The following is a 15,334-nucleotide window of genomic DNA, read 5'->3' as shown; positions in this document are numbered from 1 at the left end:
AGCGGCAGGACGGACCTCTTTCCTCGTCCACCTCTCATGAGCCCTCCGCAGACGTAACGAGCGCACAGATTGCTTTCCAGCCATGGACGCCAACTTCCTAAAGGGTTCCGTAACGCAACACGCTGAACATTTGAGCTCCCGAGAAACAGTCATACGGGGGGAGACTGCTACTCTGACCCTGCTCAAGGAGCAGTCATTTTCACAGTAATGACGAATGGGCAAGGCCAGACAGTCCGTCCGACATTCACCCTCCCCCTCGAGCGATGCGAACACGTTACAACCTGCCACCTACTCAGCCGCGAACGTGTTTATCCCACGTCGGGTAAGCTGGAAGGTTTACCGGCAGCGGAGTCCGTGGGCTGAACATGCGACGCCTGAGGTATCCCATGCGACGTGCCCGATTCTTCGCCGCTACCGCACCACGACGCAGCATCTCGCAGACGGCTTACCGTAACAAACAGCGTGTTTGCAGATTGCGGCCAGCTCCTGCATCCGCACACAACACGCACGCTGCTTATCAATCCTACCACGAATTCGAATGAAAATAGGTAGGAAATAGATAAAGAGGAGCCCTGCTGTCTTTTTGCAAGGATTTGCACTACGAAACTTGCCATGAAACAAACGCAAAGTACGAGGGAACGCTGAGCCTGTAACTGTCTAGTTCGCTGCACTGACAAATGCTTGTTTGCAAACTTTATTATATTTTTAAAGCTGCCATTGACTACGCACCTACAGATCCCGCGAGGGCTTCGAAACAATTCAGTTGCCCAAGTCTTATTGCTTCGGATTTAAGCTTTATGATGGGAAGACTGGTCACCTACCACTATGGTATATTCAAATCTCTTCAAATTAAAAATTAGTTTGAAGCTGTATGAAAGCACCCACTTTTGTCCTGCACTTTAAGGTCGCTAGTAGACATTTACTATAAATAGGGAGATCCTGAACAGGATTCATGGAGTCCTCATACTGCACTTAAATGTGAAAGAAAGTTGCATATCCGAACATGTAGACGACAATACGTCTGCAGCTTTCGCAACTGCATTTAAATTGGCCCAGTTGGGCGAAGATCTTTACAGTCTTAACGCAAAGACGTACCCTCCGCCACACTAAAGCGGCTTGTGGAGTATATGTTGCGCAAGGTCTTGCACAATCTTATCCCAGTTAGGTAATTCACCTCCCTTTCTACTCCCGAAGCCACATTACAGTGTACGGAAGAGGATTATTTGTAGACTTATTTTGCAACTTCCCTGTTACATGCGCAAATGGTTCATAGGAAGAATGAACTTGATAAGTTTCCGTATGCGCTCTGATTTCGGATGTTCCCGTCCTGGTCATTTCGAGATACATACTTTGAGGGGAGGGGGGGGGGGGAGGCTGCTGCTCCACTTCTCGCAAAATTCTTGTCTTTTTAATACGATTACACTATCGAGCTGTATGTTCGTAGCTGACAATGTCAAAATTTAATACTTTTCCAAATACAATCAATTCCCTAGTGAGAAATGTTTGCTACCAACTTTTGCTGGATTTGCACCACTGGCAATTGATTTCCATTGTTACTATGTTTGTAGGCACGGTAAGTGATTTAAGATTCTACCTTTATTTGAGCACCAAGTACTGACCCAGAGTTCATGATTATCTTCTGCGAATTCCGACTTTACGAAATTCAGGTACTTCCAATGGTTGAATGTCTAAATATGCGGGGCAATATATCGTCTTATTTATCGCTTTTCATGCAAGAAGAGGATAAGCGCCAATGATGTGTAACCAGATCCAATTTAAATACCGCGTAAACCCATTATACTTTATTTGCACGTTGTATATACATTTTCACAAATATGCACACTTAACAGTTTAGTTTTACTTCAGATTGAATTCTACATTTTTATGCTACTCCCAGCAACATCGTGCTCAAAAGCAGCGTGATGGTACACACGCCCCATTACTAGCTCAATTCCAGAATTGTCGATCTGACTGTTAAACAGACACCACTTTCTAAAGAGGTTAAGGGCAGTTAATGATTCCTAAATGACATAACAGTTTAGCGTTGCAGTTACTGCCACCCGAACGACTTGCCAGCAGTCCATGCTAGCTACCTTAAGAGGACATTTTATTATGGAACATTCTGCACGAGCTTAGATTAACACACAACAGCGCTTTAAACTCACCTTCACGACTACTTAGCCGCACGGAAACAATATGCCATAGCTAGAGACTTATCTGTCTCTGCTACAGCATTCTTGTGGTTCATTTTCACTTTAGTGGTTCGCAGAAGCGCTGTGTATGGCGCAGTTATTTTTAATGCTCCGTTACAATGGAAGCAGCCGTGATGTAAGTAATCAAGCTGAAGCCCCTTAGGAAACCTGGCAACCTTCAGACTGGCTTTTAACTCGTCTGCCTGCCGCTGGCAACAGACGACCAGATCGCTATCAGCTTCACGATGATCGTCTTACTAGCCGTTAACTTCTACAACAAACTTTCAGTGAGCCAAAATAGCTTTCTTCTGTATTTTTTCCAAATTATGCTATGGTAGAGTTCGAAAGGATTACGTACTTCTCATAAACCAGGGGACCAGCCTGATTATGAGGAATGAGTGGAGCACTCTTAATGGCAATAGCAAAGAATTTAGTATACATATCGAGGTAAAAAAAATTAGATTTGTCAATATATTTTATCAGCATTCAGAAACTGGATTCAACCAACCAACCAACGTTTTACCACCTTCCCGTTTGTCTCTTCTAATGGATCCTTTTCTTCCTTTACCCGTGCCGAAGACTTACAGCCCTTTCGTACCGCATTTTTAATCGTTCAGTTAATTCTTATCAAAGGAAGGCGGTTAGCTGAAGTTAACAGAGGAAAACGATAGAAAACCTAATGTTTTGTGGTAATTTTATTACTCCAAGAATTTTAATAGAATATACAGGGCGTACATTAAGTCCAGGAACATTCATTGCACAAGAAACAAACATTGTACAGATATACATTACATTTTGAAAAGAAACCCTGAAAGTTTTTTTCCATGTACACCGCGACAGCGTAGTTTGATAATTTGCAGATAGTCAGCGCTAGTCGCAAACATGCCGAGTGCATGTGCCTTTCTACATAAGGCGACTGCTGTTTCACGTAATGGCCTTCCCTATCACCAGATCTTACTCTGTGTGACTTTTCTGTTGGGACAGATGAAAGATCTGATGTACGTACCGCCTCTACCACGTGATTTAGCAGCGCTCCGGAAAGGAATACGGGAAGCGACTGCCACAGTCTACGATGCAATGCTGGGACGGGTATGGCAAGAATTCGATTACTGTATTGACGTCTGTCTTGTCACTCATGGTTCGCATACTGAATGTTGGAAAAACTTTCATAGTGTCTTCAAAATGCAATGTGAATGACGTCCGTACAATGTTTAGTTTTTGTGCAATAAATAATTGCAAGTGTTCCCGGACTATGTACACCCTTCCTATGGATTCGCATACTTTAGTCCGATAGTGACGTATCGGGCACATCGATATGAGTTTTAATATAGATACTTTTTGATTCTGTGCCATACTTCTAGCGTCCGCAACATTAACTATCAAATACGTTTCCCATTGGCGTGCAGTACTTTACGCTGCTACGTCTGTCGTTTCCTGTTCTGAATGATTACGACACCAAGTTAGTTGACACAAAGTGGGACAACCTGAATTGCAACCATATACTTCCGCCGATTGTTCGTTTTGCGGTTCGTTAAAGCCAATTCGTTCTCAGTCACAGCGGAGATTGAGCTTCACGTAAACAGGATAAGTATCAAGTCAGTACAGAGGGAAGTTTCGCAAATTTGATTTTATAGTGAGGCTGAATCCGAGTAAAACTCGGAACGTACTTTTGAATTAGGTCATTTAGATTGGAGAAAAACTAAATGTTGCCTGCTAGGCGCGCGTTTTGTAATCTTCCAAAACTGGCAATTACGGTTGAATGAATATAGCGAGATTACCAATTGAATGCTCAATATCTTTGCAATATAGTATGATACTTTAGTATTTTCTTTTTGTACTGGCTTTTCGAGAACTTTCATTTGTGCTTGAGAATAATATTCACAACATTTGTTCTTAATATCTAACCGGACTGTGTGTAAACAGTTTATCAAATTTAGCTGTTTCCGTGCTCACTTTTGTCATGTTTCAAGTTCTGCAGTCTGAATTTGGCCTACGAGTAGTTTCCGTATTTTTCCTCTAATTTGCTTGGCCATCACACGAAGTGTGATATGCAGTAGAAAACTGTTAAAACTGAGCAGCGTATAGTCAAATTGGTGACGCGCAAAGATTTGCTTCATACGTACAGGTTCTTTGAGATAGAGCTGTAAACGAAGTCCTCCGAATCTATGTGAAAATTAAGTCGGAAATAAAAAACGTCAACATCCTACATCGTTATTCATGTCCACGTATTTCTCGACAGACATCCTGGCGGCGTGCACGTTTCTCCCAGGAAGCCAAGTTTGCCGATACGGTCATTTACTTCACGGAGTCAAACTCTCTGCTTGCAGGGCTTCATCACTAGGAAAGAAGTCCTTGATGTTAAAGTTTGGAAACAGACTAAATTCGGATGGGGCCAAATCTGAAATGTGCGGAGGATGGTCAATGATAGTGAAACCAAGGCGTCTGATTGTTGCAGATGTCTGAGCGCTTGTGTGTAGTGTGGCCTTATGCCGAATGAGAGGGTGCTCCATGTGTAGACTAACACTTAGAATTGGGAACTATTACAGGACGCTGTTTCGTTATGTTACACACCGCCATGTTAAACGTTATTCTGAGCCCTCTAGCGGCAGTAGGCTGCAAATGTGTGGGACATTAAGAATAAATATTTAGAATGTTAACATTTGTTTTATGTAAAGGACTTTTCTAATTTTCACATGAGAAGTCTGAGACGTTCCTTTTCAGCACGCCCTCTTACAAAGTATATGATCGTAAGAGCGGTTTCTTACACTGATGGATAACCTTTAATCCACCATGTGTCGCATCTGGGTGCTATCTTAATGAGATCGTGTTACAACGTATATAGCAACTGCTCAGAGGATAGAGAGGGAGAGGAAGGAAGGGAAAACTTTCGCCCGGTGATGCTAACAGGAGCAGGTGCCGGCCCACCATGTCCCACACGTGCAAACCATGGGAGATTCATCAATTGTACGTAATCAAAGTGAAAACATTCTCGATGTATTAACACTGGTTAAAATTTTACCGCTGCTCTAAGAACACGCCTTTGTTAAGTGTTAATGCGTACAGAAGGGGATTGGATGAACTGAACTTATCTCGCATTGATTCTCCCAACCGCCTAACGGTATCGTCATTTAGGCCATGGTTACTACACCGCCTAGAGATTTTTGCCCGTACACAAGTTCAGATGGCTCTAAGCACTAGAGGACTTAACATATGAGGTCATTGGTCCCCTAGAACTTAGAACTACTTAAACCTAACAAACCTAAGGAGATCACACACATCCACGCCCGAGGCACAGGATTCGAAACTGCGACCGTAGCAGCAGCGCGGTTCCGGACTGAAGCGCCTAGAACCGCTCGGTCACAGCGGCCGGCCGTACACTAGTTGCTGCCACTGAGTAGAGAAACTGATGGTGCAGGCTGGGACTGTGCAGTATTCGTCAGTATTTGTTTTTACCGTGTGATCAGTAACAAATGTCTAGTGGTGGTCCAGGGTCGACGGTTTACCATCGTGAACCAGAGTGACGTGCATATGAACCATTCTTACAAGGGAACCTCCCCATGCCCCCCCCCCCCCTCAGATTTAGTTATAAGTTGGCACAGTGGATAGGCCTTGAAAAATTGAACACAGATCAATCGAGAAAATAGGAAGAAGTTTTGTGGAACTATGAAATAAGCAAAATATACAAACTGAGTAGTCCATGCGCAAGATAGGCAACAAGGACAGTGGGAGCCCAGGAGCGCCGTGGTCCTGTGGTTAGCGTGAGCAGCTGCGGAACGAGAGTTTCTTGGTTCAAGTTTTCCCTCTAGTGAAAAGTTTAATTGTTTTTCAGGCAATTATCTGTCCGTCCGATGCGAGGTAACTGCGCCGTAGTATGGGAACGCTACACCTAAACAAACATCGAAACACACGACGTCAGTCGACTACAGCGCACGGAAGAGACTATTCCTGCCAACGAGGCTCCCTGGCTGGCAGTTTACTGTTCCCTACTTTGGACGAGTGCATTAAATATGTGAGATGTATTCCTTTCGTCTACTAATCGCATGGTTTTGCGGTGCGGTCGCAAAACAGACACTAAACTTATTACAGTGAACAGAAACCTCACTGAACGAACGGACGGATCATAGCTTTGCGAAAATAAAGTTTTCACTCGAGGGAAGACTTTCACCAAGGACCTCTCGTTCCGCAGCTGCTCACGCTAACCACGGGACCACGGCGATCCTGAGCTCACAGAATCCTTGATTTTGCATATGTTGCGCAGAGACTACTTAGTTTGCATATTTTGCTTATTTTTTCATAGTTCCCCACAACTACTTCCTGTTTTCTCGATTGATCTGTGTTCAGTTTTTCAAGGCCTATCCACTGTGCCAACTTATAACTAAATCTGAAGGAGGTGTAATGGGGTGGTTCCCTTGTTAGACGGAAACCGAAGGCGAGACAATTCCTCAAACAAGACAGTAGTGTAATTTGCAAGAAAGTTTAAGCCTGGTAAACTTATCTTGTAGCTTCGAAGAGACCTGTACACTATTCGTGAGTAGAAGTTCTTCAATAGCGAGCTGCTTAGCACGACAGAAGGTATCCGCTCTTTATTTAAGTTTATTTCAATGATTTCTATGTGCTCCAGTGCCCCAGTTTAAAGCAACGAGACACGCACGTGCATGTCGCGGTCAATTGAATTCAAGGTCCTACCTTACTTTATCTCTAATACCTACGATATTACTCGTTGACCCATATCGCTTCCAGCCTTTTGTAGTGCTATCCTGTGTGGATGGGACACTAGTTCGGAAGTCCTGGAGAAATAAGTAAATCCTCGACATTACTCTATGTCTAGATGAACAGTGATGTGAGCTCTGAAGACATACGGAACACCGTTTGTACCGCAAGTACGGCGGTTTACTTGCTTCAAACTTAATTTTTGCAGGAAGACAGCTTTCGTGTAGTTTTAAAAATGCACTTTTAGAAAAACGCAATTAGATTTTCACAATGAAACTAAACTTTTATTCCTCTCCTTACTGAAATTGCGCTAACCTTTCACAACTTTATACAGAAAGAGAAAATGCGACAATTAGACGATTATTGCACATTGTGCTAACACTGGTCCTAACGGGAAGAAAGGCTGCATTACTTCACCGTTTTCAAGATTTATAATAAATTTCAGTTCGCTGTAGCATTACCGTTCGTTTTCTGTACTATCATTTAAATACCCAAACTCCCATTTTTCCCTTACTAGGCACCACAACGTACTGTTTTCAATAAATCACTGTTCACAGCCTTCTGCGTGCCTTCTAAACCACTTCAGCAGATTTATCAATTTGGGTTGCTCATTCTCTCTCATTTGGTCTAATGTCACTGAGCAGATGCCATTCCACATTTTCTAGAGGCAGAAACTTTAGGCGGTAAGAGGGAAACCCGTACTTCCGAATCGGCAGCCGGCGACACTGACCAGCAAAAAAATAAAAAATAAAAGCACGACTACATTCTTAACGCCAGTATAATAATCATGCTCAAACGAACTTTACCAGTTTGTCACGCACTGCATGGAGTTGCCGAGTGCCGTATTTCATATGTATGGTTCACTGTGATGCTAAGATCTAACCTTCCGTAATACTGTTTCTGCTCTGTACAAGAAAGTGTTTTCTTCACGAGGCACATGAAAGCATTGAAAATGCTCACCAACTTTTAGACACGAGCTGTTATTTCTTATCTTTACCACTCTGGTATTTTCATGTGAGCTGAAATTAGCTAGGAATGTGTAAATCAGCCGTGTCTTTTCGAAGGAACCATCCCGGCATTTGCCTTAACCGAGTTAGGGAGACCCTGGAAAACCCAACCTGGACGGTCGGACGGAAATCTGAACTCTCGTTCTCCCGAATTAGAGTCCAGCTCGCTCGGTACAGTCAGGTGGAACATGTGTGTTTATTAACTGACGAGCTCAGTTCACGGTTTTGACTGAAGCTAAATCTAATATCTGCTCTAATGGAAGATCTGCTTATAGCGACAGGTCTACAGACAGCTCGCATGCCGAGTACTCTTAGCAGGGGCATTCCGCACACTGTCACTGCGTGCCTCATCTCGTTCAAGGCCGCACGCTTCCGTAATCACACATACACGCTGCTGGAAGCCAGCCGCAAAATCAATTTCACGCAGCTGTAGAATGTGAGGTGTACGAAGATTCGTTAGTTTGTAACGACGTCGCACCCTCCAGCCAACGAATGTCACCAAAAATCCTGGGAGAAGGTATATTCAACAGCTCTCTGCATTAACGTTGATTAATGCCTGTGCAAGAAGCACATCACTAGGCAACGACGTTAGAAATTTCTTACGCCAGATAACCGACGCCTGCCATGCAATTTAACATTTTTAAGCACGAATGAGAGTAAATGTTGCAATGTGGTAGCAGGGAAGCAACGAAGCAAAACTCAATTTAAGAGCAACACACGTAACTGCTACTTGTCACTCGCGAAATAATTACTTCCATGAACTAGTTTTTGGAGCCTTTTAGTGCTCTTTTCTGCTGGAGCATTCAGGAGTTTCACCTTTTTCCTTCGTGTTTGCTGGGTACGGGAGCTCTGAGAAGTAAGTACTAATGTCTCGCCAAGTGTGAGTGTGTAACCATGAGCTACTTATTGCTGTAGTAAGACCAGTATTATTAATATCCACCCGGCAGCTTCAGCCTTCATTGCCTATTGGTAACCGTGTATGAAGGATAGAGACCCGTAGAGAATGAAAAAATTTAAGTTTCATGATGGATTTTAACAATACCGACCGCACTGCCACAGTACACTCGTTCTTCGGCAAAACCATGTAACTATCACTGATGCATTAATGTTTCCCCTTCATAGAAAGATTACCTACTACGAAAATAAATGCGACTTCTGAATTCACTATCTGAATGGGAGCCTGAAAATCCACGAAAACAATATTTACCTCACAAGTGACTTATCGCAGTGTGAAGAACAATGGTTCCGCGTGTTTGCAGTCTCAGCTTACTGTACTTTTCGGTTTGTGGTCTCCTATCGCAAGAAAAGCGTTTATATTCAACAACCTTTCCTACAAAATGTAGGAAATTTAGGACGTTACGACTGCGACGTTAGATGAATGTATCGGCTTGTTAAGCACAAGGAATGTTACCTGTGAGTCACCTCTAGTGTTTGAGTATGACATCTAACATATCCGAAAGCGTAAATAGATTTTTTTTGAGTCATCACTGAAGCTGCTTTAAACACAGTGAAAAGTCCTTTGTCCAAAGATAACTATTACAGCAGCAAAGGATTGACACTCTTCCATATTACTTGTGAAGCAGAGTGCTGAGGAGTCTGAAGAATAAAAATATGTACAAGGAAAGAAGCTGGGTGTTCGCTTGCTTACGGAACCATAAGCTAGTAGTACTCAGCATAACCAACACGACTTCTAAGTCCACTACACGGGATAAGAACACTATTTAAACCATGGAGCTCCTTTCTCGCTTACGAACATGGGTGAGGCTCTAGGTCTAGGCGAAGGCGTGCCGTGATTGATATACCTGGGAGAAATTTACTTTGATTCATCCGCTCAATTCAAGTATTTAATTTTCCTTATTCCACCACAGAATTACTAGGAGTCTTCTTTAGCTGGTCGACAATCTTGTCACTCCTACCGAGCTGATAGTTTTAACAAAACTCTTTAACTTTCTGTAACGCCTTACTGGCTTTGGTGGTCTTTGTTGCCTTCGTACCAAAATGAAATGGGGTAGTTAAAGTTGGAGTCGCAAACATGACAGCTATAGGAGTGGTGCGAAATGGTGGAGAATTTAGTGTCTCGGAGAAAGCGCAGCTGTAGTGCAGAGCGGCGGGTGGCGTAGCTTGCGGAAGCCAGCCCAGGTAACAGCGGCCGCACGCTCACCAAGGTCACGCCGATGACGTGACCCGCGTGTACCAAGCGGAGGCCAGCTAGCCTCCCACCAACTCACACTTCACCGACATTCGCTGCAGCTGCTCTGACACCGGGCTGTCGAGTTGCAGTGGGTGAGATCTGTATGCTACTCAACCTATTCTAGATTTATTTGGAGCAATTTAGTACTTACCACTTTGCCGAACACGAGAGCCGACCCTGCACCGGTGGCACGAATTAGAGAAGATGAAGTGCTCCGGCAATCTTCCGTACTTCCCACTGCCCAGTAACGCGCCGCCGAGTTATCGCCAATCAGAGGACAGCTTTGATTCAATAAAATCCATTAAGACCGCCAGGAAGTTACTTCACACTAGCACCCATTATCCTATCAAGAACGAGGTGGCTTTCCACGGCTCCTATTATGTTATTAGGTTGCCCACGACTAGCCTATTGAGGTTCTTTCGACGAAGAAGCGACGTGTCAGCCAACCTATTTCACTTCGGCAGCCTAAGCGTGCTACAGATAGTTTTCTATGAAGATGTTTTTATGCTACTCGATTTAAATTTCTTCTCTAGGCCTGCAATATCTATGATTCTCTGCCATTCGCTCTTGCGTGTTGGTAGATTCTTTGTAGAACCTCTTTTCGACTGTTTGTACTGCGTTCATTATCTTTCGCACGTGGGAAAAATAAATTCATCCTTGTTTCTCTCTATGTAATTCCGAGTCAAAATATTCTGGCATTCACAGGTGAAAGTTTCGAGATTAATTTCGTGATCTTTCGCTGCAAAGAAGAAAGTTTTTTTTTTTAATCATTTGCAATTCCAGATTGCTCATCACAGCCGAAACATCCCTGTTTCGCGATAGTACAGAAAGAGTAGGTCTATGTTCATCAGTGTATCTGGTAAGGATCTGATAACGCACAGCAGTATTCTAGAAGAGGACCGACAAGCGTCATGTAGACAGTGTTTAGATTTGTCGCATTCACGGGTTCTGGAATGAAATGCCGTGTGGTTCACTTTCTCATACCATTTACTTGGGTATTTAGTTCACTATACAACTAAATTTGATTTATATTTCTTTGAACAAAGTATTTAGATTCACGGTGAATGGCAAAACTTTTACCATTACTTGCCGCATTTTCCATCTCTCGTTTACAGGGAAAGGGGAAATCAAAACCCTTCGTAGACGAAACTAAGTACTTAAGCTTCACATTTCCGAACTGCAAACAATCTCTACCGTATTACATATTCGGATCAAAGAGTCATTTTCACTTTACACTACGAAAGGCCAAATTGAACCTGCACGCTCCGTTTTCCTGACAAATTTAAGTCTGAACACGTCATACACTAAGGAAAAGGGAACAAGTGTAGACCACGGCAAGAGTCCACAACTATTGTGCATTATGCGTACAAATCTGACCTGTTCAAACTGCGGGTGCTCGGGAACAGCTGTAGCACACCAGCGAACGCCCCAGCTTATGATAAACAACTCAACTGCACTGGCCGTGCACACTCACCCAGCGACTGGCCTCTAAGCACGTGCGCATGCGCACTGAGCGCCGTGCCAGGCACCAGCTCGAACAAGCCAATGCACTCTGAGCAACCACTTCTGGCGCCCTCGGCAAACGCCAGACCTGCCAGCAGATTTCGTCATTCACCAGACTCGTCCTACGATCAGTACTGTCTCCACTGCTACTCCAGTATATTCTGAAGTGTTAGCAGAAGTGACTTCTGTTGTATGCTACTGCTTAAAGTATCTTCGACTTAAGACTTGCCGCTGCTGTTCGATACTTCTAATCGAAGGCTAACAGTTTAACTGGTCAAGAACTAGGGAGAGAGCAACTAACAGTGAAGACTCAATGACTCAGTTCTGTACTTCAGCACATACACGCTAACAGCCTAATTCATCAAACTGAACTTTTAGTCGCATCGCATGAAAAACCCGCAACAGATTCGAAAATGCTTTCAGCTACAATACAGGTACTCCACTGAACTATATATACAGCCAAGACTGTAATAAACCGCATGGAGAAGCTTAAATATTTAACATCCTGACGGCCGTCTCCAATACTTTCAGCCATTATATTTGCCACTGGGATTTATGTTTTGGTTGTTTACAACGTTTAGCTTGTGCATTTCTTACAGAAGAATACTTGTCGTAATACGGATGGATTATATAATGGTAAGACAGAGATTTAGGAACCAGGTTTTAAATTGTAAGACATTTCCAGCGGCAGATGTGGATTCTGACCACAATCTATTGGTTATGAACTGCAGATTGAAACTGAAGAAACTGCAAAAAGGTGGGAATGTAAGGAGATGGGACATGGATAAACTGAAAGAACCAGAGGTTGTAGAGTGTTTCAGGGAGAGCATAAGGGAACAATTGACAGGAATGGGGGAAAGAAATACAGTAGAAGAAGAATGGTTAGCTTTGAGAGACGAAATAGTAAAGGTAGCAGAGGATCAAGTAGGTAAAAAAGACGAGGGCTAATAGAAATCCTTGGGTAACAGAAGAAATATTGAATTTAATTGATGAAAGGAGAAAATATAAAAATGCAGTAAATGAAGCAGGCAAAAGGGAATACAAACGTCTCAAAAATGAGATCGACAGAAAGTGCAAAACGGCTAAGCAGGGATGGCTAGACGACAAATGTAAGGATGTAGAGGCTTGTCTCACTAGGGGTAAGATAGATACTGCCTACAGGAAAATTAAAGAGACCTTTGGAGATAAGAGAACGACTTGTATGAATATGAAGAGCTCAGATGGCAACCCAGTTCTAAGCAAAGAAGGGAAGGCAGAAAGGTGGAAGGAGTATATAGAGGGTTTATACAAGGGCGATGTACTTGAGGACAATTTTATGGAAATGGAAGAGGATGTAGATGAAGATGAAATGGGAGATAAGATACTGCGTGAAGAGTTTGACAGAGCACTGAAAGACCTGAGTCGAAACAAGGCCCCAGGAGTAGACAACATTCCATTAGAACTACTGATGGCCTTGGGAGAGCCAGTCATGACAGAACTCTACCATCTGGTGAGCAAGATGTATGAGACAGGCGAAATACCCACAGACTTCAAGAAGAATATAATAATTCCAATACCAAAGAAAGCAGGTGTTGACAGATGTGAAAATTACCGAACTATCAGTTTAATAAGTCACAGCTGCAAAATAACGCGAATTCTTTACAGACGAATGGAAAAACTGGTAGAAGCGGACCTCGGGGAAGATCAGTTTGGATTCCGTAGAAATGTTGGAACACGTGAGGCAATACTAACCTTACGACTTATCTTAGAAGAAAGATTAAGAAAAGGCAAACCTACGTTTCTAGCATTTGTAGACTTGGAGAAAGCTTTTGACAACGTTAACTGGAACACACTCTTTCAAATTCTGAAGGTGGCAGGGGTAAAATACAGGGAGCGAAAGGCCATTTACAATTTGTACAGAAACCAGATGGCAGTTCTAAGAGTCGAGGGACATGAAAGGGAAGCAGTGGTTGGGAAAGGAGTGAGACAGGGTTGTAACCTCTCCCCAATGTTATTGAATCTGTATATTGAGCAAGCAGTAAAAGAAACAAAAGAAAAATTCGGAGTAGGTATTAAAATTCATGGAGAAGTAAAAACTTTGAGGTTCGCCGATGACATTGTAATTCTGTCAGAGACAGCAAAGGACTTGGAAGAGCGGTTGAACGGAATGGACAGTGTCTTGAAAGGAGGATATAAGATGAACATCAACAAAAGCAAAACGAGGATAATGGAATGTAGTCGAATTAAGTCGGGTGATGCTGAGGAAATTACATTGGTAAATGAGACACTTAAAGCAGTAAAGGAGTTTTGCTATTTGGGGAGTAAAATAACTGATGATGGTCGAAGTAGAGAGGATATAAAATGTAGACTGGCAATGGCAAGGAAAGAGTTTCTGAAGAAGAGAAATTTGTTAACATCGAGTATAGATTTAAGTGTCAGGAAGTCGTTTCTGAAAGTATTTGTATGGAGTGTAGCCATGTATGGAAGTGAAACATGGACGATAACCAGTTTGGACAAGAAGAGAATAGAAGCTTTCGAAATGTGGTGCTACAGAAGAATGCTGAAGATAAGGTGGGTAGATCACGTAACTATGAGGAGGTATTGAATAGGATTGGGGAGAAGAGAAGTTTGTGGCACAACTTGACTAGAAGAAGGGATCGGTTGGTAGGACATGTTTTGAGGCATCAAGGGATCACAAATTTAGCATTGGAGGGCAGCGTGGAGGGTAAAAATCGTAGAGGGAGACCAAGAGATGAATACACTAAGCAGATTCAGAAGGATGTAGGTTGCAGTAGGTACTGGGAGATGAAGCTTGCACAGGATAGAGTAGTATGGAGAGCTGCAGCAAACCAGTCTCAGGACTGAATACAACAACAACAACAACAACAATACGGATTTCACCAACATGAAGCATTTCCCCGTTGAGTCTTTAATGGACATCAAACCGTTGATATCTGAAACATTTGGGAACAAGTTGTGTAGAAACTTCTGAGTTTAATAGCTTTTAGTAAATGCGATCGAAAATTTAAACCACTTTTCCCGACTCAAAATGTTCGAATGTGTGAAATCTTACGGGACTTCACTGCTAAGGTCATCAGTCCCTAAGTTTACACACTGCTTAACCTAAATTATCCTAAGGACAAACACACACCCATACCCGATGGAGGACTCAAACCTCAGTCGGGACCAGCCGCACAGTCCTTGACTGCAGCGCCGAAGACCGCTCGGCTCATCCCGCGGGGCTTCCCTGACATAGTCTAACTGTACTGTCAGTAAGATGCTTAAAATCCAGCAGTGTGTGGGCGCGCGCTACGTAGAGCGAGAGCTAGTTCACAGCTACGGGATGATATCACGATTAAACGGTTCCAATTCCGACTGCTGCCAGACTTTGTTCAACATTCCTTTCTTACATACGATGAAAGTTGTCTCCAACCGCACTGAGTGGCTGAACAACCCTAGATAAAGTCTCTTATCCACAAACGCCGTACCATCATTTCATTTTGTCACTAATACTCAGTCCAGGATCGAAGCTGGTCGTAAAAACCGCTGTTGCAACTCAAGACACGTTTTTCTCTTTTTACTAATGTCCAAAGACGTTGCAGTAATTTAATTTAAGAGATGCTACTGTTTTCCTGTACCACTGTAACAAAATGGCCTTCTGCGTGATATGTTGTGGACGTTTCAGAATAATTCCTGCCTAGAGACTGCTCAGCACTAAGTTGTACCTCCATCAGACGCTGACTAGATACTAA

At 43.1% G+C, this 15,334-nt stretch overlaps 1 protein-coding gene across 4 annotated transcripts in view; it reads right to left on the bottom strand.

The window, feature by feature from the left end:
- The window catches only part of LOC126248755 (PTB domain-containing engulfment adapter protein 1-like), a 147,828-nt gene that overhangs the window by 113,772 nt on the left and 18,722 nt on the right, over nt 1–15,334 (bottom strand). Inside the window, exon 1 of one of the 4 annotated variants that reach the window (XM_049950099.1) lies at nt 11,478–11,554. The exons of 2 other annotated variants lie outside the window; for them this stretch is intronic. The gene's annotated coding sequence lies outside the window, so the exon portion shown is untranslated. Of the gene's footprint in view, nt 1–10,251; nt 10,277–11,477; nt 11,555–15,334 lie in introns of those variants that run through there. One more of the 4 variants, XM_049950100.1, reaches the window with a different exon arrangement.

This window comes from Schistocerca nitens, chromosome 3 (assembly GCF_023898315.1).
Source record: "Schistocerca nitens isolate TAMUIC-IGC-003100 chromosome 3, iqSchNite1.1, whole genome shotgun sequence".
NCBI classification, from domain to species: domain Eukaryota; kingdom Metazoa; phylum Arthropoda; class Insecta; order Orthoptera; family Acrididae; genus Schistocerca; species Schistocerca nitens.
Note: the sequence above shows the minus strand (reverse complement) of the source record. Positions and strands in the feature narration are given on the sequence as shown.